This window comes from Oratosquilla oratoria, chromosome 4 (assembly GCF_046742065.1).
Source record: "Oratosquilla oratoria isolate Oo_2021 chromosome 4, ASM4674206v1, whole genome shotgun sequence".
NCBI lineage: Eukaryota > Metazoa > Arthropoda > Malacostraca > Stomatopoda > Squillidae > Oratosquilla > Oratosquilla oratoria.
The window spans coordinates 5,610,224-5,637,854 of record NC_134780.1 but is presented as its reverse complement, the minus strand read 5'-3'; the positions used below and the strand labels follow the sequence as shown (position 1 = coordinate 5,637,854).

Below are 27,631 nucleotides of genomic sequence, written 5' to 3'. Positions count from 1 at the left end.
TCTCTTCACCATATCCTATGGAAAATTTCCACAATGTTTGGCAGAACTTAACTTCTGTACAAACTTACTATCTTATCACCCAATTTTCATTTTTTTTTCTCATTTATAAAACTACAACAAGCAGGAGAAAAAAAAAACATACCATGCTTTTTCAATTTGTTTTTTGTGTGCTAGATCTAGTACGTCATCGCGGAAGTTTCCACATTGGATCATATTCCTTTCTATTTACCATTCTAATAAGTTCGTCTAGTTTAAGGCTTAATTTTTTTGCTTTGATTTACATTAGATTTCCAATAGAACTATTGATGAAAACCAGTTGGGCATATCAATAAAATGAAAACGTCCGAAATTACTAATAAGCAACTCATCCCCCGACCACCTAAAGTCGTGAAATTATTTTTCACAGCCTAGAGCACGGTTGCCAGATTGGGCTACAAGTCTCAAATTGGGCTACTTTTGAAAGCTCGGCGCGACTTAAATTTGAGTTTTGCGACTTGCGACATTTTGGGCTACTTTTGAAGTCAGTTGGCCTACTTTTGGGCTACTAATGAGAAGACTGGTAGTTATTACTTCTGCATTCATGAAGACTAATGGAGTAGTGATTATTCCTGCATTCAGGAAGTAATTTTGGCATAATTTGGCATATTTTTGGCGACAGTTGTCATTTTTTCTTGGTAAAACCAACCAGGCAACCTTAGTCCGATTTGAGACTTGTACGTAGGATGAAAATGAACAGAAACGTATTCAACGTGCTAGATCGTCCCGCTCGCTTCTCGGCCCGCAGACTCACAGTACGAAATGTACGTATTCGAATATGAATATTACAGGAACGTATTCAACGTGGTAGATCGTCCCGCTCTCATCTCGCATCATCTTTGAGGGGAGAATCAGAAAATTACCACTCTAGAAGTTGATTGTAGGTAAGCATATATATATATATATATATATTTTGTATGCAACAGCAAATTGAGCTCTGATGAGTTTTCCGATGAAGAGTTTCAAGTCTTCTAAAGATCTCTCTAGCATGGAGAGGTAAAGAAAAAACCAAGTTGCCGATAGAAGCCATCTAATGGGGTAGAACAGGATACAAGACGTTTCGCTAATCACAGTTAGCATTTTCAATTGTGACAATAGCAAAGAAATGGAAGATTATAAATACAGAAAGTAAACACTAGGAAAGATTACAAAGAAATGACCGTTATTCTGGTCTGAAACTGGGAAAGGACACTTTGATGGGGAACTGTGACCACTGGGAAAGGACACTCAGATGACCGTTACTGCGGCCTGGGTGTCCGTCGCGGACGGAGTGACTGCTCATGGGAGGGCTGATTTGTCTCGTAGCTGGGTTGTCTGGTTTTGGCGGATTCTGAATGGTTTGAGGCTGGGAAGAATGGTGGGGGCTTCCTGTTGGGTGTTCAGTGTAGGTTGGCTGTATTTAATGTGGAGGGCCTCAAGGAGGGCAAGGCGGCGCTTGTCACTTTCTTGGTCTAAAATGGTGGTATTGTCCACTAGGATGGATCTGGTGATTGGAATGTTATGGGTCTCCTGAAGGTGTCGCTTAGGGCCTCCATTGTTAAGGTGGTATGTCAACCGTCTGGAAAGGCGAGTGGTAGTGAGTCCGATGTAGGAATCTTGGGGCGTACAGTCCCCAAAAGGACACTTAAACTGGTACACCAGACTCACACACTCGATGTCGGATGGGCGTGGGGAGCTGTTATTTTTCATTATAAGGTCTTTAGTCCTCTTGTTCTTATAATAAATGGCAAGTTTAATGCGGTCCATCTCGTTGGTGGGGGTCACATTGTCCTTGATGATACGAAGAAGCGCTTTCTCATCCTCCTTATAAGCGCTCGACATGTAGGCCCTATAGAACAAGGTAAAGGTATTGCCTTCTTCTACAGGAGTCTGTTGCCCTTCGTACCACTTGCTCATGACGGCCCGCAGTACACGTTGGCAGTCGCTGTTTGAGTGGCCATTGTTGACTAAGAGCTGTGTAGACCGGTCAATTTCTTTCTGGGTGGAGGTCCAACTGGAGCAATGGGTGAGGGCTCTCCTATAGAAGGATGCAATAGTAGAGTCCTTATATTTTTGAGGGCACTCACTCTCTCCATTCAAGCACAATCCAGGATTAGTTGGCTTGGTGTACACTGCTGTGTGGGTGCTCCCGTCGGTTTTCTGGGTGAGGAGCACATCAAGAAAAGGAAGGACGCCGTCTGTCGCCTCCTCCGTCGTAAATCGAAGGCCTGACACTTCCTGAAGGAGGCAGTGAAGGTGTTCACGCTCCTCAGAGTCGGTGGTCCGCCTTGCCCTCCTTGAGGCCCTCCACATTAAATACAGCCAACCTACACTGAACACCCAACAGGAAGCCCCCACCATTCTTCCCAGCCTCAAACCATTCAGAATCCGCCAAACCAGACAACCCAGCTACGAGACAAATCAGCCCTCCCATGAGCAGTCACTCCGTCCGCGACGGACACCCAGGCCACAGTAACGGTCATCTGAGTGTCCTTTCCCAGTGGTCACAGTTCCCCATCCCGCGTTCCTTTCCCCGATATTCAAAGTGTCCTTTCCCAGTTTCAGACCAGAATAACGGTCATTTCTTTGTAATCTTTCCTAGTGTTTACTTTCTGTATTTATAATCTTCCATTTCTTTGCTATTGTCACAATTGAAAATGCTAACTGTGATTAGCGAAACGTCTTGTATCCTGTTCTACCCCATTAGATGGCTTCTATCGGCAACTTGGTTTTTTCTTTACCTCTCCATGCTAGAGAGATCTTTAGAAGACTTGAAACTCTTCATCGGAAACTCATCAGAGCTCAATTTGCTGTTGCATACAATTCTATATGCCTTAAAGAAAATATTTTGCCGCGTTACTCCAATATATATATATATATATATATATATCTTACAATCCATGACCGTCGCGCAGAGGATTCGAACCACCGCCTATAGACTCGAGAGAGTCCACAGCACCAGCCTTTAACCACTCGACCACAGACGATCTAAAAGTGTACTAACTCGTAATCTAACTGATTACCGAGATTGGGGAGGTTGCTAACTGCCACCCATATAACCCCCATTTTTTACAGTACACCTAATCGCACCAGTGGGAATGGTAAGGACTAGATCGAATCCCCCTCACGCTTCGCCATCGTAACTATTTGAATAATTCGCTAGTGGACAGCGACATCAATCATACAATCCATGACCGTCGCGCAGAGGATTCGAACCACCGCCTATAGACTCGAGAGAGTCCACAGCACCCGCCTTTAACCACTCGACCACAGACCACTCGAGTCTATAGGCGGTGGTTCGAATCCTCTGCGCGACGGTCATGGATTGTATGATTGATGTCGCTGTCCACTAGCGAATTATTCAAATATATATATATATATATATATATATATATATATATATATATATATATATATATATATATATAATACCTATATATTGGGCTACTTTATTCAGAAATTTGCAACTTTTAGTCCTGCAGCTCGCGACTTTTGGCAGTTTACATCTGGCAACCCTGGCCCAGAGAAAGCATGTTAAAAAAGTGGACGAACGATAAATTGAGAGAACCTGAAAATATGTGGAGATTTCTTCTTGTGGAATTCATGATGCAAGAAACAGCCGGGCAGATATAGCTTTTGGAGTTAAGTGTCGACAGAGGCGTTGTTGTGATTTACAAATGTGACCCATTTCGCGGAGCTCCGATCCCGGGACTTTATATAGTGTGTTCTACCATCTTTGAATGGGATTGTTTCGTTTGCTTAACTTTCTCGAGGAAAAGACTAATGGGTTAACCGCGATGTAGGGGCTCAGTACTAACACAATGCTTTGTCACTTCCTTAGGCAATGTATTAGTTAAGGGGATAGCGCGAACGCAGTCCCCTACTACCAAAAATATCTCGCTCGAGTTACCCACATTTTGGGCAATCGCAAGGGTCAGCAGACTTGTACTATTTTGGAATGATGTTTAGTATGCTCGACTCGCTCGAGCAAGTAGGTTAATATCGGTGAACTCCGATGTATGCTCTCAGAAGTCTAGACGTCTAAGCTTTGTAATATTTTTTTGGATTTTTTTTTGTAAGGGGATAGCGCGAACGCAGTCCCCTACTACCAAAAATTGCGCGCTCGAGTTACCCACATTTGAGGCAATCGCAAGGGTCAGCAACTCCGGAGTGCAATGGGGAGCCTCGCCTTGGGAGAACCACCTTCGTGATCATGGTATATCTCCTGCGCCAGGTAAGTATGCTATATTGAAGTGTACAAGCCCTCCAACTGGACGGTGCTGCTGACTCAAAGGGTAAATCTCTTCACCATATCCTATGGAAAATATCCACAATGTTTGGCAGAACTTAACTTCTGTACAAAGTTTCTATCTTATCACCCAAATATAATTTTTTTCTCATTTATAACACTACAACAAGCAGGAGAAAAAAAAAAAACATACCATGCTTTTTCAATTTGTGTGTGTGTGTGTATGTGTGTGTGTGTGCTAGATCTAGGACGTCATCGCGGAAGTTTCCACATTGGATCATATTCCTTTCTATTTACCATTCAAATAAGTTCGTCTAGTTTAAGGCTTAATTTTCATATTCCTTTCTATTTACCATTCTAATAAGTTCGTCTAGTTTAAGGCTTAATTTTTTTGCTTTGATTTACATTAGATTTCCAATAGAACTATTGATGAAAACCAGTTGGGCATATCAATAAAATGAAAACGTCCGAAATTACTAATAAGCAACTCATCCCCCGACCACCTAAAGTCGTGAAATTATTTTTCACAGCCTAGAGCACGGTTGCCAGATTGGGCTACAAGTCTCAAATTGGGCTACTTTTGAAAGCTCGGCGCGACTTAAATTTGAGTTTTGCGACTTGCGACATTTTGGGCTACTTTTGAAGTCAGTTGGCCTACTTTTGGGCTACTAATGAGAAGACTGGTAGTTATTACTTGTGCATTCATGAAGACTAATGGAGTAGTGATTATTCCTGCATTCAGGAAGTAATTTTGGCATAATTTGGCATATTTTTGGCGACAGTTGTCATTTTTTCTTGGTAAAACCAACCAGGCAACCTTAGTCCGATTTGAGACTTGTACGTAGGATGAAAATGAACAGAAACGTATTCAACGTGCTAGATCGTCCCGCTCGCTTCTCGGCCCGCAGACTCACAGTACGAAATGTACGTATTCGAATATGAATATTACAGGAACGTATTCAACGTGGTAGATCGTCCCGCTCTCATCTCGCATCATCTTTGAGTGGAGAATCAGAAAATTACCACTCTAGAAGTTGATTGTAGGTAAGCATATATATATATATATATATATATATGCAATAAAAACACTAGGAGCGTGTGTTCACAAATGCGTAAATAACCACTAGGAAAAAGTAAACTAACGAAGCAGAGCGCTTTCGTGTAATTACATCTTCAGTGCAGATACAAAGAAGGAATTATAAGATGAAGAAACAAGGTACAGAATATATGACATAGTGAAGAGGGCATTCGGAGAGGTAGTGGAAGAAGTACACGTGACGGACGCATGGGCCGTCCTGGTAGCCAACAAGTATGGGACGTTTGGGCTGTCCTGGTAACCAACAAATATGGGACAACTGCTCATAATTTATATTACAATTCAAACAATTTTGAAATTTCATGAGAAATAAAACTATCTAATTTGTACAAACCTTGATGAAGATTAACATTTATCCCCTTACTAGATTTGATCAAACTGCATTCAATTAAATTTCTTTCTGTTATGTTGTTGTTGTATGTGATGACTTTAGCGTTATCCCAGTCAACTGGGTGGTTAAAATGGTTCATGTGGTTGAATATACCGCTAGATTGGTTTCCCTCTCTAACGTATTTCTTATGTTGATTAATTCGTGTTGTGAGTGCTTTAGCAGTCTGACCAACATAAAACTGATTACATGATTTGCAAGGTATTTTGTACACACACCCTTTATTACTATTGACAGAATTATTTATGAGCAGTTGTCTTACAGTGTTCTTGTTATTGAAAACTACATTAATGTTAAATTTACGTAACATATTTGGAATATTTTGCAGGTTCTCTTGGTACGGTAAAATTAGCAAGTTATTCATATTGAAAGTTTGAGTTGACCTAAGGTTGTAAAATGTCCTTTTAGCACGATTGTAAGCTTTATCAAGAACATGTGTGGGGTATTGTAGCTTAGTACCAATGTCGTAAATACATCTTATTTCATCATCGATGTACTCTGGGCTGCAAATGCGTAGGGCCCTGAGATACATCGACGAGAAAACAGATACCTTCACGCCATCAGGGTGTGAGGAATAATAGTGTATATATGAACAAACGTTGGTTGGTTTGCGATATACACTAAACTTCAACTCACTTTCACGGCGGTAGATATTACAATCAAGGAAAGGCAAAACGCCTTCTTTCTCTATCTCCACCGTGAACTTAATGGAACTGACCAAATTATTAAGCTTACATAAAAAATCATTTACATTATCTTGAATGGGCCACAGACATAGGATGTCATCAATGTACCGCATCCATGTAATGTTGGGGGGAATGATCTTACTTAAAATTTTGGTTTCAAAAAACTCCATATATAGATTACTCAATACGGGGGAGAGAGGATTACCCATGCTCATTCCAAATTTCTGAGAATAGAATTTATCATTAAATTGGAATTTGCAATCTTTAACACACAATTTGATCAGTTCAATTAAGGTGCCTGAAGGTAATGGTAAATCGTGCTTATTTAACTCTTCTTTAAGATAGATTAAAAGGTCATCCAAGGGAACTTTCGTAAACAAACTAACAATATCATAACTTACCAATTTAAATTCATAGTCTGGTTTTACCTCACTTAGTTTGTTAATGAGGTCCAAACTGTTCTTAACATGTGAAGTGGAAATAGTTCCAACTAGTGGACTAAGACTTGGGACCAACCATTTCGAAAGTTTGTATGAAGCTGAACCTATTGAAGAAACGATTGGTCTTACCGGGTTATTTGGTTTATGTGTCTTAATTAGACCATACATGTAAGGCAAAGGAGGGCTGATAGAAATAAACTTTTTGATTAGTTCACTATTTCCACTTAACAATTCTTTTATCTTCTTATTGAAATGGCTATTCACTGATTCAGTAGGATTCTTTAAAAGTTGGATGTAAGTAACTTGATCTTTAAGTAGTACATCCATTTTGTTTAGATAATCATTTTTGTTCATAATTACTACAGCGTTTGATTTATCAGCTTTTGTGATATGTAAATCACTATCCTTTTTGAGAGAATTAATAGCAGTGATAAAACGTTCAGGACAGCTGGGAGGTACCTGATTAGCTAAAGCACCATAAACAATACCTTTACATATATTAACGTCATCTATAGGCAGATCTTTATCACATTTTAAATTACAAAAAGCTTTACCAATGTTAATGATGTTAGATGGATTAGAATTATTGGCAAAGCTGAGCCCAAATCCTAATGCTGTGGATTGAACCTTGGTGAGTGGCTTAGATGACAAGTTAACCACGAAATCTGGGTTAGCATGTTTGGTCCAGTCACTGTCATTAATGAGGGCTAGTAATTTCATGTTTAACTTCCTTGACAAGTACTCACACTCCATCCTCATTTTTCCATAACAATAGTCCAAAAGCACATTTTTGACATCAGATGATACACAACACTGGAATTTATGCAAACTAATACGCTTGATCCTAAAGGCTTCTTTGACTTCTAATTTGGCAATGTCGATTCGTTTCTTAAGAATGATGCGCTGAAAATCATCAAATGGACGATCAGACATCTTCACAAGCCGTTGGGGTAAGACCGACTTGGGTAATACTTGTTCTTTCATGCAGTTTTGTAGAAACTGTAGACGTAGTCGCAGCTTGTGGGCTTTAACCAATGACCAGGAAAAGTCGTGTACATAAGGAGCAAGTCCAGGGTTCAGGTGAGTAAAGTTCTCGAAGAATCGTGTGGTATCCATAATGCAATAAAAACACTAGGAGCGTGTGTTCACAAATGCGTAAATAACTACTTAGAGATCAAGTTACTTACATCCAACTTTTAAAGAATCCTACTGAATCAGTGAATAGCCATTTCAATAAGAAGATAAAAGAATTGTTAAGTGGAAATAGTGAACTAATCAAAAAGTTTATTTCTATCAGCCCTCCTTTGCCTTACATGTATGGTCTAATTAAGACACATAAACCAAATAACCCGGTAAGACCAATCGTTTCTTCAATAGGTTCAGCTTCATACAAACTTTCGAAATGGTTGGTAACAATTCTTAGTCCACTAGTTGGAACTATTTCCACTTCACATGTTAAGAACAGTTTGGACCTCATTAACAAACTAAGTGAGGTAAAACCAGACTATGAATTTAAATTGGTAAGTTATGATATTGTTAGTTTGTTTACGAAAGTTCCCTTGGATGACCTTTTAATCTATCTTAAAGAAGAGTTAAATAAGCACGATTTACCATTACCTTCAGGCACCTTAATTGAACTGATCAAATTGTGTGTTAAAGATTGCAAATTCCAATTTAATGATAAATTCTATTCTCAGAAATTTGGAATGAGCATGGGTAATCCTCTCTCCCCGTATTGAGTAATCTATATATGGAGTTTTTTGAAACCAAAATTTTAAGTAAGATCATTCCCCCCAACATTACATGGATGCGGTACATTGATGACATCCTATGTCTGTGGCCCATTCAAGATAATGTAAATGATTTTTTATGTAAGCTTAATAATTTGGTCAGTTCCATTAAGTTCACGGTGGAGATAGAGAAAGAAGGCGTTTTGCCTTTCCTTGATTGTAATATCTACCGCCGTGAAAGTGAGTTGAAGTTTAGTGTATATCGCAAACCAACCAACGTTTGTTCATATATACACTATTATTCCTCACACCCTGATGGCGTGAAGGTATCTGTTTTCTCGTCGATGTATCTCAGGGCCCTACGCATTTGCAGCCCAGAGTACATCGATGATGAAATAAGATGTATTTACGACATTGGTACTAAGCTACAATACCCCACACATGTTCTTGATAAAGCTTACAATCGTGCTAAAAGGACATTTTACAACCTTAGGTCAACTCAAACTTTCAATATGAATAACTTGCTAATTTTACCGTACCAAGAGAACCTGCAAAATATTCCAAATATGTTACGTAAATTTAACATTAATGTAGTTTTCAATAACAAGAACACTGTAAGACAACTGCTCATAAATAATTCTGTCAATAGTAATAAAGGGTGTGTGTACAAAATACCTTGCAAATCATGTAATCAGTTTTATGTTGGTCAGACTGCTAAAGCACTCACAACACGAATTAATCAACATAAGAAATACGTTAGAGAGGGAAACCAATCTAGCGGTATATTCAACCACATGAACCATTTTAACCACCCAGTTGACTGGGATAACGCTAAAGTCATCACATACAACAACAACATAACAGAAAGAAATTTAATTGAATGCAGTTTGATCAAATCTAGTAAGGGGATAAATGTTAATCTTCATCAAGGTTTGTACAAATTAGATAGTTTTATTTCTCATGAAATTTCAAAATTGTTTGAATTGTAATATAAATTATGAGCAGTTGTCCCATATTTGTTGGTTACCAGGACAGCCCAAACGTCCCATACTTGTTGGCTACCAGGACGGCCCATGCGTCCGTCACGTGTACTTCTTCCACTACCTCTCCGAATGCCCTCTTCACTATGTCATATATTCTGTACCTTGTTTCTTCATCTTATAATTCCTTCTTTGTATCTGCACTGAAGATGTAATTACACGAAAGCGCTCTGCTTCGTTAGTTTACTTTTTCCTAGTGGTTATTTACGCATATATATATATATATATATATATATATATATATATATATACAGTATATATATATATATATATATATATATATATTATATACATATATATATGTATACCTATATATTGGGCTACTTTAGTCAGAAATTTGCGACTTTTAGTCCTGCAGCTTGCGACTTTTGGCAATTTACATCTGGCAACCCTGGCCCAGAGAAAGCATGTTAAAAAAGTGGACGAACGATGAATTGAGAGAACCTGAAAATATGTGGAGATTTCTTCTTGTGGAATTCATGATGGAAGAAACAGCCGGGCAGACATAGCGTTTGGAGTTAAGTGTCGACAGTGGCGTTTTTGTGATTTACAAATGTGACCCATTTCGCGGAGCTCCGATCCCGGGACTTTATATAGTATCTTCTACCATCTTTGAATGGGATTGTTTCGTTTGCTTAACTTTCTCGAGGAAAAGACTAATGGGTTAACCGCGATGTAGGGGCTCAGTACTAACACAATGCTTTGTCACTTCCTTAGGCAATGTATTAGTTAAGGGGATAGCGCGAACGCAGTCCCCTACTACCAAAAATATCTCGCTCGAGTTACCCACATTTTGGGCAATCGCAAGGGTCAGGAGACTTGTACTATTTTGGAATGGTGTTTAGTATGCTTGACTCGCTCGAGCAAGTAGGTTAATATCGGTGAACTCCGATGTATGCTCTCAGAAGTCGTCTAAGTTTGGTAATATTTTATACGATTATTTTGTGTAAGGGGATAGCGCGAACGCAGTCCCCTACTACCAAAAATTGCGCGCTCGAGTTACCCACATTTGAGGCAATCGCAAGGGTCAGCAACTCCGGAGTGCAATGGGGAGCCTCGCCTTGGGAGAACCACCTTCGTGATCATGGTATATCTCCTGCGCCAGGTAAGTATGCTATATAGAAGTGTACAAGCCCTCCAACTGGACGGTGCCGCTGACTCAAAGGGTAAATCTCTTCACCATATCCTATGGAAAATTTCCACAATGTTTGGCAGAACTTAACTTCTGTACAAAGTTTCTATCTTATCACCCAAATATAATTTTTTTCTCATTTATAAAACTACAACAAGCATGAGAAAAAGAACATACGATGCGTTTTCAATTTGTGTGTGTGTGTGTGTGTGTATGTGTGTGTGTGTGCTAGATCCTGGACGTCATCGCTGAAGTTTCCACATTGGATCATATTCCTTTCTATTTACCATTCAAATAAGTTCGTCTAGTTTAAGGTTTAATTTTTTTGCTTTGGTTTACATTTGATTTCCAATAGAACTATTGATGAAAACCAGTTGGGCATATCAATAAAATGAAAACGTCCGAAATTACTAATAAGCAACCCATCCCCCGACCACCCTAACTCGCGAAATGATTTTTCACAGCCCAGAGCACGGTTGCCAGATTGGGCTACAAGTCGCAAATTGGGCTACTTTTGAAAGCTCGGCGGGACTTATATATGAGTTTTGCGACTTGCAACATTTTGGGCTACTTTTGAAGTTAGTTGGGCTCCTTTTGGGCTACTAATGAGAAGACTGGTAGTTATTACTTGTGCATTCATGAAGACTAATGGAGTAGTGATTATTTCTGCATTCAGGAAGTAATTTTGGCATATTTTTGGCGACAGTTTGTCATTTTTTTCTTGGTAAAACCAAGCAGGCAACCTTAGACCGATTTGAGACTTGTACGTAGGATGAAAATGAACAGAAACGTATTCAACGTGCTAGATCGTCTCGCTCGCTTCTCGGCCCGCAGACTCACAGTACGAAATGTACGTATTCGAATATGAATATTACAGGAACGTATTCAACGTGGTAGATCGTCCCGCTCGCATCTCGCATCATCTTTGAGTGGAGAATCAGAAAATGACCACTCTAGAAGTTGATTGTAGGTAAGTATATATATATATATATATCTATATATATATATATATATATATATATATATATATATATATATATATATTAGTATAAATGGGCAGTAAGTTTTCTTGTAGACATGTGATCCAAAGACCCAAAGACCAAGTGAATACACATGTTCGATTGAAGACCAGAGCTAATTCAATATCAACTATCTTCTTAGTGATTTTCTCAATTTTTCTAATAGTTTGTTTGATTCTTGAGGGGAGGTCAAACACAATACTTCCGAGATCCATGATGTTATTGAACGAAAAATATAACACAAAATAACATCAAAATAACATCAATAACATAATGGATCTCGGAAGTATTGTGTTTGACCTCCCCTCAAGAATCAAACAAACTATTAGAAAAATTGAAATATATATATATATATATATATATATATATATATATATATTATATACATATATATATGTATACCCATATATTGGGCTACTTTAGTCAGAAATTTGCGACTTTTAGTCCTGCAGCTCGCGACTTTCGGCAGTTTACATCTGGCAACCCTGGCCCAGAGAAAGCATGTTAAAAGTGGACGAACGATAAATTGAGAGAACCTGAAAATATTTCGAGATTTCTTCTTTTGGAATTCATGATCCAAGAAACTGCCTGGCATACATAGCGTTTGGAGTTAAGTTTCGACAGTGGCTTTTTTGTGATTTACAAATGTGACCCATTTCGCGGAGCTCCGATCCCGGGACTTTATATAGTGTGTTCTACCATCTTTGAATGGGATTGTTTCGTTTGCTTAACTTTCTCGAGGAAAAGACTAATGGGTTAACCGCGATGTAGGGGCTCAGTACTAACACAATGCTTTGTCACTTCCTTAGGCAATGTATTAGTTAAGGGGATAGCGCGAACGCAGTCCCCTACTACCCAAAATATCGCGCTCGAGTTACCCACATTTGGGGCAATCGCAAGGGTCAGCAGACTTGTACTATTTTGGAATGATGTTTAGTATGCTTGACTCGCTCGAGTAAGTAGGTTGAATATCGGTGAACTCTGATGTATGCTCTCAGAAGTCAAAATTGTAACATTTTATCCGTTTATTATATGTAAGGGGATAGCGCGAACGCAGTCCCCTACTACCAAAAATTGCGCGCTCGAGTTACCCACATTTGAGGCAATCGCAAGGGTCAGCATCTCCGGAGTGCAATGGGGAGCCTCGCCTTGGGAGAACCACCTTCGTGATCATGGTATCTCCTGCGCCAGGTAAGTATGCTATATAGAAGTGTACAAGCCCTCCAACTGGACGGTGCCGCTGACTCAAAGGGTAAATCTCTTCACCATATCCTATGGAAAATTTCCACAATGTTTGGCAGAACTTAACTTCTGTACAAAGTTTCTATCTTATCACCCAAATATAATTTTTTTCTCATTTATAAAACTACAACAAGCATGAGAAAAAGAACATACGATGCGTTTTCAATTTGTGTGTGTGTGTGTGTGTGTATGTGTGTGTGTGTGCTAGATCCTGGACGTCATCGCTGAAGTTTCCACATTGGATCATATTCCTTTCTATTTACCATTCAAATAAGTTCGTCTAGTTTAAGGCTTAATTTTTTTGCTTTGGTTTACATTTGATTTCCAATAGAACTATTGATGAAAACCAGTTGGGCATATCAATAAAATGAAAACGTCCGAAATTACTAATAAGCAACCCATCCCCCGACCACCCTAACTCGCGAAATGATTTTTCACAGCCCAGAGCACGGTTGCCAGATTGGGCTACAAGTCGCAAATTGGGCTACTTTTGAAAGCTCGGCGGGACTCATATATGAGTTTTGCGACTTGCAACATTTTGGGCTACTTTTGAAGTTAGTTGGGCTCCTTTTGGGCTACTAATGAGAAGACTGGTAGTTATTACTTGTGCATTCATGAAGACTAATGGAGTAGTGATTATTTCTGCATTCAGGAAGTAATTTTGGCATATTTTTGGCGACAGTTTGTCATTTTTTTCTTGGTAAAACCAAGCAGGCAACCTTAGACCGATTTGAGACTTGTACGTAGGATGAAAATGAACAGAAACCACAGTCGTCGGCAGCCCTTGGCAGCAGACAGACGCACTCACACGAGCATAGTTAAGCTTGCTAGGGCTACTCCCTAGAGTTAACTGTAATCGTGGTCCAGCTTTACGTTGGAAAGCTTTTTTGGCAGTTACACTGCCACCCACCTCTGGGCATTTCCCAGTACTTTTTCCTTGTACCACCTTTCTCGTTATTTCGTAGCTCTCCGGGATCCGCACGAGCCCTTGTTGGCTCGTGAGACTTCTTCGTCGTCCGGCCCGGCGAAATCTAGCAACATCTATCGTAGTTTAGAAGTAGTGTAGACCCCGTACCACTGGGCACACAGTGGTCCTATTACGCGGCTGTCACCAGTCGCCAAAGGAAGCTGTGTGACCCCCTTTATATTGTATTTTTGCTCTGCTGAGCACATTTTTTCTGTGTACCAGGGGGCTCGTCCCCCCACCCCAACGCGCAGGATGGAGTCCTCAACTCCATCCCTGCAAACTAGGAAGACTTCCCCTGACGACCCCAATATCGACCCGGACAAGGCTAGACATGTTTTCTTACATTCCGACCAAACCCGATTAGCTGACCTTAACCCATTCATGCTAAAGAAATGTCTGTCTCAATTTACCGATGATATCAACCAAGTGAAGAAACTTAGAAGCGGAGATCTCCAAATCACCACCAACTCTGGGAAAGCGACTCGCGATTTGCTCAAGGCCAGGAAGTTTCATTCCTTCGATGTTGTTGCATCCCTCCCTAGGTCACTCAACTCCTGCAGAGGAGTAATCCACTGCAGAGATTTGATGACCATGGAAGAGTGTGACATCCTCGAAGAGATGAAATCTGAAGGCATTTTGGATGTTAAATTTATCACGCGACTGGACCGGGAAAGAAACATGCGAGTGAACACGCCCCTGATAATCCTCACGTTCAATTCCACAACCCTCCCTGATCATGTCAAAATTGGATATATACATGTCCCAACACGACCATATGTCCCCAACCCTTTGCGCTGCAACAAATGCTTTAAATATGGTCACCTAGCCAAATTCTGCAGCAAACAAACAGTCGTATGCGGTAAATGTGCAGGCGAACATCCTATGGATGCTTGCTCTGCAAAGGTGCTTCAATGTGTCAACTGCCCCTCCAATAACAACCATGCATCAACCTCCCGAGAATGTCCCACTTTCAATATAGAGAAACAAATTTGTACCGAGAAAGCAACTTGTGGCATATCCTTTTACGAAGCAAGGAAGCGTGTGATGGAAAGACTAGTTACCCCAACTGGTACTTCCGGAGCAACTTCCTATGCTTCGGCAGTAAAAAAAACCTACAGAACCATTGAAACGCAAACTGAGACCAAGCACTCCAAGGACAAAGAACACCGCCAAACTAACAGGCAAACTCACTCGCACCTTCCTTCCCCGGCCATCCCAGAGCCTTCCAAACGTGTGTCCACACGTACTGAAGAGGATGTCCATATGGAGATCTCCGTCTCTCAAAAACGACTTTTAAGTCCTCTAACCAGCCCAGACCGTTCAGCCGGGGCTAAACACACCTCTCCCACTAAGGCCAAGAAAGGAAGAAACCGAAGCAGATAAAAAATATATATATATAAAAAAATAAAAAAAAATAAAAAAAAAAAATAAAAAAAAAATAAATTAAATAAATAAATAAATAAAAAATAAATAAAAATGAAAATAATCCAGTGGAATTGCCGAGGTGTTAGAAGTAAATTAAACGCCCTCAACAACCCCTCAGTAATATGTCTACAGGAAACACATCTTAAGCCCAGTGTAGACTTCACACTACGAAGCTATACCATATATAGGAAGGACAGGTTAGCGCCTGGAGGGGGGGTCGCAGTTGCAGTCAGCGACTGCCTTCCCCAAGTGGAATTACCACTATCTACCAACTTGGAGGCAGTCGCAATCAAAACAAAACTGCAAAACAAACTAGTCACCATCTGCTCCATTTACCTACCTCCCGACCCTCGATTTCCACTAGTGGAAATCAACGAGTTGATCAGCCAGCTACCCCACCACAAACTGATAGTGGGAGATTTTAACTCCCACCATCACACGTGGGGTAGTAACCACACGTCTCCTCGAGGGGAGCAGATGGACGAGGTGCTCAATACCAACAACCTGGTCCTCCTAAATACTGGCAGCCCCACCCGTGTAGACAATACTAGGGGTACCTTTTCATGCATTGATTTATCCATATCATCTCCTGCGTTGTCTGACATTCTCCAATGGAGCACGCATGACGACACCATGCTTAGCGATCATTTCCCAGTAATCCTAAAAACAGGGGGTGATAACGCTACGGCTCCTCCAGCCTACGGAGACAACCCACCCCCTCCCTGTCCCAAATTTAACATCAAAAAAGCCAACTGGGAAATGTATCGCACAACCACAAACGTCAACATCACAGGGGATAATATGGATGACAAAATATTCAATTTATCAAACTCAATTTTGAATTCAGCGCATAAGCATATACCAAAAACCCTCGGTATTTCTCAAGCATAGAGTTCCCTGGTGGACATCAGACTGCAGAAAAGCACTTTGCAAGCGGAATAGGGCATATCGAACTTTTAAAAACAACCCCATTGCACCAAACCTTATTACTTTTAAAAAGACGCAAGCAGAGGCCCGTAGAACCATCAAACACGCCAAACGAAAGTCTTGGCGTGATTACATCTCCACAATAAACGCAAACACTCCTCTAACACAAATCTGGTCAGCCGTTCGAAAAATCGACGGCAAATATACCCCCAGCATCAAGACCCTGAACATTGGAAACACGTTTGTAGATGCTCCCACGGACATCGCAAACACAATCGCAGACACGTTCACGCAAACAAGCAGCACAAATAACTATTCTCCAATCTTTTTACAACTAAAACAAAGACGGGAAGCAGAACCACTGATCTTCCATACACAGACACACCACGATTATAACACCCCCTTCACACTACACGAGCTTGAACAAGCCTTAAGCTCGTGTAGAGGAACCTCTGCTGGCCCAGACGGGATTAGGTATGAGATGCTGCAACATTTGAATTCAATTTCACTGAAAAAATTACTAGACATATACAACGCAATTTGGATTAGTCATGAGTTCCCAAAAACATGGAGACATGCCCACGTCATACCTATTCTCAAAAGGGGGAAGGACCCAAAGAGTCCCTCCTCCTATCGCCCTATAGCGCTTACCAACTGCTTATGCAAAGTATTAGAACGTATGGCCAATAACAGATTAAAATTCATTCTAGAGTCTCAAAATTTAATAGTTCCTGCCCAATGTGGTTTCAGGAAAAATAGAAGTAGTCTTGACCATTTGGTCAACTTAGAACACGATATCCTTTCCTCTTTCGAGAGGAAAGAATACCTTGTTGCTTGCTTTTTAGATTTGGAAAGAGCCTACGATATGGCATGGCGACGTGGTATCCTCGAAAAACTCTATGCTCTTGGCCTTAGAGGGAATCTCCCTATTTTCATTCAAAATTTCTTAAATGAACGAACTTTTTCCGTTAAAAATCAAAACTTTTATTCAACAATACGCACCCAAGAAAATGGCGTACCACAGGGAAGTGTGTTAAGTCCCACATTATTCATGTTGCTTATAAACGATATTCTACCCGCTCCACCTCGGAACCTTAAATACTCATTATACGCTGACGATGTCGGAATCTGGCATTCCTCACCGAATGCCAAGTTTTCCGGCTCTCGCGTACAACTGGCCCTGGACTCGCTCCAGGACTGGTCCGACAAATGGGGATTTAAGTTTTCGGAATTAAAGTCAACAGTAATTGTATTTTCACGCAGAGCCCAGGCAGAAATAAATCTGCAATTACATGGTACTCCCATTCCAGTACAAAACTCAACCTTTTTCCTTGGCCTGAGACTGGACTCCAGGCTAAACTGGAAGGCCCATGTAAAATACCTAGTTGATGCGTGCAACAAGAGAATTAATTTGCTACGTAAACTAACGGGCACAAATTGGGGAGCAGATAGGAAATCCCTGCTAATGATTTATAAGTCCCTAATTAGATCTAAATTAGACTATGGGTGTCAGATTTATGGTTCGGCAACACCAACCACGTTACAACCCCTGAACATCATCCAAAACAAAGGCCTAAGAATAGCACTTGGAGCATTACGCTGCACAAGAATCGAGAGGCTGGAGGTTGAAGCAAACGTACCCCCCCTCCACTACAGGCGCGAGCACCTCACACTACGATACGCCGCCAAAGTGCTTCGTACCCAACAACATCCCTGCAAGCAAGCGGTAAACCAACACGAACATTTCACCAACTCCAGCCTAAATTCCCTTTCCACCAGGATCCGATTCTTGTGCGAGCAGTATTCGGTGCCACTGTGGTCAATAGAAAAGATAGAACATACGTACCCACCGCCGTGGAAAAACATCGCCCTGAATGTCAACACCAACCAGGACCTCAGGAAGAAATCATCCTCAATAGAAGAAACAAGACAGAAAACCTTAGAAATGATTAACAAGTACAATGACCACAGGGCACTGTACACGGATGGCTCCAAGTGCGGCCACAAAACTGGGACAGGGTTATACACCAACAAAACCCGGATGATGTTCAGATTGCCGGACCATACGAGCATATATATTGCAGAACTCTTCGGCATATACAAAGCCATAGAAAACGCTCAATCTGACACACATAGTAAGTTTGTCATATTCACAGACTCTCTGAGCGCACTTCAAACAATTAAGATAAGTAATCATATGGAAAATTTCCTCCTGGGCAAAATCATTAGCACATTGTCGACGACTAACAAGTCCATTACTCTCTCTTGGGTTCCCAGTCACATTGGGATCTTCGGGAATGAGAAAGCGGACACCTTAGCTAAATCTGCCTTAGAAAAGGACTCTATTACAGACATACCCCTGGACAAAGGTACCTTCAATTCCATACTAAGAAAACAATTACACACCCACTGGCAACTCCAGTGGAACAACCTTCACATCTTGCACAAACAAAAGGAAAACATAACAGATTGGTCGACATCATACAGAAACAACAGACTCGAGGAAATCGCCATAGCAAGACTGAGGATGAACTCGACCCGCCTCACCCACTTAAACCCATACATAAACGGCGTATTTCCTCCCCAATGCAACACCTGCAACACCATATTATCCATAAGACACATACTCCTACACTGCTCCAAGTACAACACACAGCGCCAAGCGCTTATACAATATTGTAAACTGAAAAAAAATCAACTAAGCACTACAAACCTTTTGACCGATGACCGTTTACTTATTGACAAAGTAGTATTTTATTTGCGCACATCAGGACTATTGTGGAAATTATAATGGTAGAATAAAAAGGATCGCAGGTTCACACCAGGCTTAATGACCTCATTATAGGTCGATAGCCTTAAAGATCCAACAAAAAAAAAAAAAAAAAAAAAAAGAACAGAAACGTATTCAACGTGCTAGATCGTCTCGCTCGCTTCTCGGCCCGCAGACTCACAGTACGAAATGTACGTATTCGAATATGAATATTACAGGAACGTATTCAACGTGGTAGATCGTCCCGCTCGCATCTCGCATCATCTTTGAGTGGAGAATCAGAAAATGACCACTCTAGAAGTTGATTGTAGGTAAGTATATATATATATATATATGTATACATATTATATACATATATATATATATATATATATATATATATATAAATTTATATTTAGTATAAATGGGCAGTAAGTTTTCTTGTAGACATGAGATCCAAAGACCCAAAGACCAAGAGAATACACATGTTCTATTGAAGACCAGAGCTAATTCAATATAAACTATCTTCATAGTGATTTTCTCAATAATTCTAATATTATTTTTGATTCTTGAGGGGAGGTCAAACACAATACTTCCGAGATCCATGATGTTATTGAACGAAAAATATAACACAAAATAACATCAAAATAACATCAATAACATAATGGATCTCGGAAGTATTGTGTTTGACCTCCCCTCAAGAATCAAACAAACTATTAGAAAAATAGAAAGAAAAAAAAAATATATATATATATATTATATACATATATATATGTATACCCATATATTGGGCTACTTTAGTCAGAAATTTGCGACTTTTAGTCCTGCAGCTCGCGACTTTCGGCAGTTTACATCTGGCAACCCTGGCCCAGAGAAAGCATGTTAAAAAAGTGGACGAACGATAAATTGAGAGAACCTGAAAATATTTCGAGATTTCTTCTTTTGGAATTCATGATCCAAGAAACTGCCTGGCATACATAGCGTTTGGAGTTAAGTTTCGACAGTGGCTTTTTTGTGATTTACAAATGTGACCCATTTCGCGGAGCTCCGATCCCGGGACTTTATATAGTGTGTTCTACCATCTTTGAATGGGATTGTTTCGTTTGCTTAACTTTCTCGAGGAAAAGACTAATGGGTTAACCGCGATGTAGGGGCTCAGTACTAACACAATGCTTTGTCACTTCCTTAGGCAATGTATTAGTTAAGGGGATAGCGCGAACGCAGTCCCCTACTACCAAAAATATCGCGCTCGAGTTACCCACATTTGGGGCAATCGCAAGGGTCAGGAGACTTGTACTATTTTGGAATGGTGTTTTAGTATGCTTGACTCGCTCCAGTAAGTAGGTTAATATCGGTGAAATCCGATGTATGCTCTCAGAAGTCTAGACGTCTAAGCTTGGTAATATTTTATACGATTATTTTGTGTAAGGGGATAGCGCGAACGCAGTCCCCTACTACCAAAAATTGCGCGCTCGAGTTACCCACATTTGAGGCAATCGCAAGGGTCAGCAACTCCGGAGTGCAATGGGGAGCCTCGCCTTGGGAGAACCACCTTCGTGATCATGGTATATCTCCTGCGCCAGGTAAGTATGCTTTGTAGAAGTGTACAAGCCCTCCAACTGGACGGTGCCGCTGACTCAAAGGGTAAATCTCTTCACCATATCCTATGGAAAATTTCCACAATGTTTGGCAGAACTTAACTTCTGTACAAAGTTTCTATCTTATCACCCAAATATAATTTTTTTCTCATTTATAAAACTACAACAAGCATGAGAAAAAAAACATACGATGCGTTTTCAATTTGTGTGTGTGTGTGTGTATGTGTGTGTATGTGTGTGTGTGTGCTAGATCCTGGACGTCATCGCTGAAGTTTCCACATTGGATCATATTCCTTTCTATTTACCATTCAAATAAGTTCGTCTAGTTTAAGGCTTAATTTTTTTGCTTTGGTTTACATTTGATTTCCAATAGAACTATTGATGAAAACCAGTTGGGCATATCAATAAAATGAAAACGTCCGATATTACTAATAAGCAACCCATCCCCCGACCACCCTAACTCGCGAAATGATTTTTCACAGCCCAGAGCACGGTTGCCAGATTGGGCTACAAGTCGCAAATTGGGCTACTTTTGAAAGCTCGGCGGGACTTTTATATGAGTTTTGCGACTTGCAACATTTTGGGCTACTTTTGAAGTTAGTTGGGCTACTAATGAGAAGACTGGTAATTATTACTTCTGCATTCATGAAGAATAATGGAGTAGTGATTATTTCTGCATTCAGGAAGTAATTTTGGCATATTTTTGGCGACAGTTTGTCATTTTTTTCTTGGTAAAACCAAGCAGGCAACCTTAGACCGATTTGAGACTTGTACGTAGGATGAAAATGAACAGAAACGTATTCAACGTGCTAGATCGTCTCGCTCGCTTCTCGGCCCGCAGACTCACAGTACGAAATGTACGTATTCGAATATGAATATTACAGGAACGTATTCAACGTGGTAGATCGTCCCGCTCGCATCTCGCATCATCTTTGAGTGGAGAATCAGAAAATGACCACTCTAGAAGTTGATTGTAGGTAAGTATATATATTTATATATATATATATATATTTATATGTATATATATATATATATATATATATATATATATATATATATATATATACACATACATATATATTAGTATAAATGGGCAGTAAGTTCTCTTGTAGACATGTTCGACTAAAGAGCAGAGCTAATTCAATATCAACTATTATCTTAGTGATTTTCCCAATTTTCCGAATGTTTTGTTTGTATCTTGAAGGGAGGTCAAACACAATACTTCCGAGATCCATGATGTTATTGAACGAAAAATATAACACAAAATAACATCAAAATAACATCAATAACATAATGGATCTCGGAAGTATTGTGTTTGACCTCCCCTCAAGAATCAAACAAACTATTAGAAAAATTGAAGAAAAAAAAATATATATATATATATTATATACATATATATATGTATACCTATATATTGGGCTACTTTAGTCAGAAATTTGCGACTTTTAGTCCTGCAGCTCGCGATTTTCGGCAGTTTACATCTGGCAACCCTGGCCCAGAGAAAGCATGTTATAAAAGTGGACGAACGATAAATTGAGAGAACCTGAAAATATTTCGAGATTTCTTCTTTTGGAATTCATGATCCAAGAAACTGCCTGGCATACATAGCGTTTGGAGTTAAGTTTCGACAGTGGCTTTTTTGTGATTTACAAATGTGACCCATTTCGCGGAGCTCCGATCCCGGGACTTTATATAGTGTGTTCTACCATCTTTGAATGGGATTGTTTCGTTTGCTTAACTTTCTCGAGGAAAAGACTAATGGGTTAACCGCGATGTAGGGGCTCAGTACTAACACAATGCTTTGTCACTTCCTTAGGCAATGTATTAGTTAAGGGGATAGCGCGAACGCAGTCCCCTACTACCCAAAATATCGCGCTCGAGTTACCCACATTTGGGGCAATCGCAAGGGTCAGCAGACTTGTACTATTTTGGAATGGTGTTTAGTATGCTTGACTCGCTCGAGCAAGTAGGTTAATATCGGTGAACTCCGATGTATGCTCTCAGGAGTCGTCCTAATTTTGCAATGTTTTATACGATTAGTTTGTGTAAGGGGATAGCGCGAACGCAGTCCCCTACTACCAAAAATTGCGCGCTCGAGTTACCCACATTTGAGGCAATCGCAAGGGTCAGCAACTCCGGAGTGCAATGGGGAGCCTCGCCTTGGGAGAACCACCTTCGTGATCATGGTATATCTCCTGCGCCAGGTAAGTATGCTATATAGAAGTGTACAAGCCCTCCAACTGGACGGTGCCGCTGACTCAAAGGGTAAATCTCTTCACCGTATCCTATGGAAAATTTCCACAATGTTTGGCAGAACTTAACTTCTGTACAAAGTTTCTATCTTATCACCCAAATATAATTTTTTTCTCATTTATAAAACTACAACAAGCATGAGAAAAAAAACATATGATGCGTTTTCAATTTGTGTGTGTGTGTGTGTGTGTATGTGTGTGTGTGTGCTAGATCCTGGACGTCATCGCTGAAGTTTCCACATTGGATCATATTCCTTTCTATTTACCATTCAAATAAGTTCGTCTAGTTTAAGGTTTAATTTTTTTGCTTTGGTTTACATTTGATTTCCAATAGAACTATTGATGAAAACCAGTTGGGCATATCAATAAAATGAAAACGTCCGAAATTACTAATAAGCAACCCATCCCCCGACCACCCTAACTCGCGAAATGATTTTTCACAGCCCAGAGCACGGTTGCCAGATTGGGCTACAAGTCGCAAATTGGGCTACTTTTGAAAGCTCGGCGGGACTTATATATGAGTTTTGCGACTTGCAACATTTTGGGCTACTTTTGAAGTTAGTTGGGCTCCTTTTGGGCTACTAATGAGAAGACTGGTAGTTATTACTTGTGCATTCATGAAGACTAATGGAGTAGTGATTATTTCTGCATTCAGGAAGTAATTTTGGCATATTTTTGGCGACAGTTTGTCATTTTTTTCTTGGTAAAACCAAGCAGGCAACCTTAGACCGATATGAGACTTGTACGTAGGATGAAAATGAACAGAAACGTATTCAACGTGCTAGATCGTCTCGCTCGCTTCTCGGCCCGCAGACTCACAGTACGAAATGTACGTATTCGAATATGAATATTACAGGAACGTATTCAACGTGGTAGATCGTCCCGCTCGCATCTCGCATCATCTTTGAGTGGAGAATCAGAAAATGACCACTCTAGAAGTTGATTGTAGGTAAGTATATATATATATATATATATATATATATATATATATATATATATATATATATATATATATATATTAGTATAAATGGGCAGTAAGTTTTCTTGTAGACATGTTCGATTGAAGACCAGAGCTAATTCAATATCAACTATCTTCTTAGTGATTTTCTCAATTTTTCTAATAGTTTGTTTGATTCTTGAGGGGAGGTCAAACACAATACTTCCGAGATCCATGATGTTATTGAACGAAAAATATAACACAAAATAACATCAAAATAACATCAATAACATAATGGATCTCGGAAGTATTGTGTTTGACCTCCCCTCAAGAATCAAACAAACTATTAGAAAAATTGAAAAAAATATATATATATATATATATATATATATATTATATACATATATATATGTATACCTATATATTGGGCTACTTTAGTCAGAAATTTGCGACTTTTAGTCCTGCAGCTCGCGACTTTCGGCAGTTTACATCTGGCAACCCTGACCCAGAGAAAGCATGTTAAAAAAGTGGACGAACGATAAATTGAGAGAACCTGAAAATATTTCGAGATTTCTTCTTTTGGAATTCATGATCCAAGAAACTGCCTGGCATACATAGCGTTTGGAGTTAAGTTTCGACAGTGGCTTTTTTGTGATTTACAAATGTGACCCATTTCGCGGAGCTCCGATCCCGGGACTTTATATAGTGTGTTCTACCATCTTTGAATGGGATTGTTTCGTTTGCTTAACTTTCTCGAGGAAAAGACTAATGGGTTAACCGCGATGTAGGGGCTCAGTACTAACACAATGCTCTGTCACTTCCTTAGGCAATGTATTAGTTAAGGGGATAGCGCGAACGCAGTCCCCTACTACCAAAAATATCGCGCTCGAGTTACCCACATTTGGGGCAATCGCAAGGGTCAGCAGACTTGTACTATTTTGGAATGGTGTTTAGTATGCTTGACTCGCTCGAGCAAGTAGGTTAATATCGGTGAATTCCGATGTATGCTCTCAGAAGTCTAGACGTCTAAGCTTGGTAATATTTTATACGATTATTTTGTGTAAGGGGATAGCGCGAACGCAGTCCCCTACTACCAAAAATTGCGCGCTCGAGTTACCCACATTTGAGGCAATCGCAAGGGTCAGCAACTCCGGAGTGCAATGGGGAGCCTCGCCTTGGGAGAACCACCTTCGTGATCATGGTATATCTCCTGCGCCAGGTAAGTATGCTATATAGAAGTGTACAAGCCCTCCAACTGGACGGTGCCGCTGACTCAAAGGGTAAATCTCTTCACCATATCCTATGGAAAATTTCCACAATGTTTGGCAGAACTTAACTTCTGTACAAAGTTTCTATCTTATCACCCAAATATAATTTTTTTCTCATTTATAAAACTACAACAAGCATGAGAAAAAGAACATACGATGCGTTTTCAATTTGTGTGTGTGTGTGTATGTGTGTGTGTGTGCTAGATCCTGGACGTCATCGCTGAAGTTTCCACATTGGATCATATTCCTTTCTATTTACCATTCAAATAAGTTCGTCTAGTTTAAGGCTTAATTTTTTTGCTTTGGTTTACATTTGATTTCCAATAGAACTATTGATGAAAACCAGTTGGGCATATCAATAAAATGAAAACGTCCGAAATTACTAATAAGCAACCCATCCCCCGACCACCCTAACTCGCGAAATGATTTTTCACAGCCCAGAGCACGGTTGCCAGATTGGGCTACAAGTCGCAAATTGGGCTACTTTTGAAAGCTCGGCGCGACTTAAATTTGAGTTTTGCGACTTGCGACATTTTGGGCTACTTTTGAAGTCAGTTGGGCTACTAATGAGAAGACTGGTAGTTATTACTTGTGCATTCATGAAGACTAATGGAGTAGTGATTATTTCTGCATTCAGGAAGTAATTTTGGCATAATTTGGCATATTTTTGGCGACAGTTGTCATTTTTTCTTGGTAAAACCAACCAGGCAACCTTAGTCCGATTTGAGACTTGTACGTAGGATGAAAATGAACAGAAACGTATTCAACGTGCTAGATCGTCCCGCTCGCTTCTCGGCCCGCAGACTCACAGTACGAAATGTACGTATTCGAATATGAATATTACAGGCACGTATTCAACGTGGTAGATCGTCCCGCTCTCATCTCGCATCATCTTTGAGGGGAGAATCAGAAAATTACCACTCTAGAAGTTGATTGTAGGTAAGCATATATATATATATATATATATATATATATATATATATATATATATATTATATACATATATATATGTATACCTATATATTGGGCTACTTTAGTCAGAAATTTGCGACTTTTAGTCCTGCAGCTTGCGACTTTTGGCAATTTACATCTGGCAACCCTGGCCCAGAGAAAGCATGTTAAAAAAGTGGACGAACGATGAATTGAGAGAACCTGAAAATATGTGGAGATTTCTTCTTGTGGAATTCATGATGGAAGAAACAGTCGGGCAGATATAGCGTTTCGAGTTAAGTGTCGACAGAGGCGTTTTTGTGATTTACAAATGTGACCCATTTCGCGGAGCTCCGATCCCGGGACTTTATATAGTGTCTTCTACCATCTTTGAATGGGATTGTTTCGTTTGCTTAACTTTCTCGAGGAAAAGACTAATGGGTTGACCGCGATGTAGGGGCTCAGTACTAACACAATGCTTTGTCACTTCCTTAGGCAATGTATTAGTTAAGGGGATAGCGCGAACGCAGTCCCCTACTACCAAAAATATCTCGCTCGAGTTACCCACATTTTGGGCAATCGCAAGGGTCAGGAGACTTGTACTATTTTGGAATGGTGTTTAGTATGCTTGACTCGCTCGAGCAAGTAGGTTAATATCGGTGAATTCCGATGTATGCTCTCAGAAGTCTAGACGTCTAAGCTTGGTAATATTTTATACGATTATTTTGTGTAAGGGGATAGCGCGAACGCAGTCCCCTACTACCAAAAATTGCGCGCTCGAGTTACCCACATTTGAGGCAATCGCAAGGGTCAGCAACTCCGGAGTGCAATGGGGAGCCTCGCCTTGGGAGAACCACCTTCGTGATCATGGTATATCTCCTGCGCCAGGTAAGTATGCTATATAGAAGTGTACAAGCCCTCCAACTGGACGGTGCCGCTGACTCAAAGGGTAAATCTCTTCACCATATCCTATGGAAAATTTCCACAATGTTTGGCAGAACTTAACTTCTGTACAAAGTTTCTATCTTATCACCCAAATATAATTTTTGTCTCATTTATAAAACTACAACAAGCATGAGAAAAAAAACATACGATGCGTTTTCAATTTGTGTGTGTGTGTGTGTGTGTGTGTGTGTGTGTGTGTATGTGTGTGTGTGTGTGCTAGATCCTGGACGTCATCGCTGAAGTTTCCACATTGGATCATATTCCTTTCTATTTACCATTCAAATAAGTTCGTGTCGCAAATTGGGCTACTTTTGAAAGCTCGGCGCGACTTAAATTTGAGTTTTGCGACTTGCGACATTTTGGGCTACTTTTGAAGTCAGTTGGGCTACTAATGAGAAGACCGGTAGTTATTACTTCTGCATTCATGAAGACTAATGGAGTAGTGATTATTTCTGCATTCAGGAAGTAATTTTGGCATGATTTGGCATGTTTTTGGCGACAGTTGTCATTTTTTTCTTGGTAGAACCAACCAGGCAACCTTAGTCCGATTTGAGAGTTCTACGTAGTGTGAGGCGGCCGGCAGATGAATTCTCTCA

At 40.1% G+C, this 27,631-nt stretch overlaps 7 non-coding genes across 7 annotated transcripts; all 7 read right to left on the bottom strand.

Annotated features, from left to right (window-relative positions):
* Positions 1–4,092: 4,092 nt before the first annotated feature.
* Positions 4,093–4,257, bottom strand: LOC143025055 (U1 spliceosomal RNA). Its single transcript, XR_012966357.1, has one exon. It is a non-coding gene; the product is annotated as a U1 spliceosomal RNA (small nuclear RNA).
* A 6,335-nt stretch (positions 4,258–10,592) lies between these two features.
* On the bottom strand, positions 10,593–10,757 carry LOC143025054 (U1 spliceosomal RNA). The gene has a single exon (XR_012966356.1). It is a non-coding gene; the product is annotated as a U1 spliceosomal RNA (small nuclear RNA).
* Positions 10,758–12,831: 2,074 nt separating this feature from the next.
* LOC143025030 (U1 spliceosomal RNA) lies at positions 12,832–12,994 on the bottom strand. The gene has a single exon (XR_012966334.1). It is a non-coding gene; the product is annotated as a U1 spliceosomal RNA (small nuclear RNA).
* A 7,537-nt stretch (positions 12,995–20,531) lies between these two features.
* On the bottom strand, positions 20,532–20,696 carry LOC143025053 (U1 spliceosomal RNA). The gene has a single exon (XR_012966355.1). It is a non-coding gene; the product is annotated as a U1 spliceosomal RNA (small nuclear RNA).
* Positions 20,697–22,750: 2,054 nt separating this feature from the next.
* LOC143025052 (U1 spliceosomal RNA) lies at positions 22,751–22,915 on the bottom strand. Its single transcript, XR_012966354.1, has one exon. It is a non-coding gene; the product is annotated as a U1 spliceosomal RNA (small nuclear RNA).
* Positions 22,916–24,954: 2,039 nt separating this feature from the next.
* LOC143025049 (U1 spliceosomal RNA) lies at positions 24,955–25,119 on the bottom strand. The gene has a single exon (XR_012966352.1). It is a non-coding gene; the product is annotated as a U1 spliceosomal RNA (small nuclear RNA).
* A 1,702-nt stretch (positions 25,120–26,821) lies between these two features.
* On the bottom strand, positions 26,822–26,986 carry LOC143025048 (U1 spliceosomal RNA). Its single transcript, XR_012966351.1, has one exon. It is a non-coding gene; the product is annotated as a U1 spliceosomal RNA (small nuclear RNA).
* Positions 26,987–27,631: the final 645 nt, after the last annotated feature.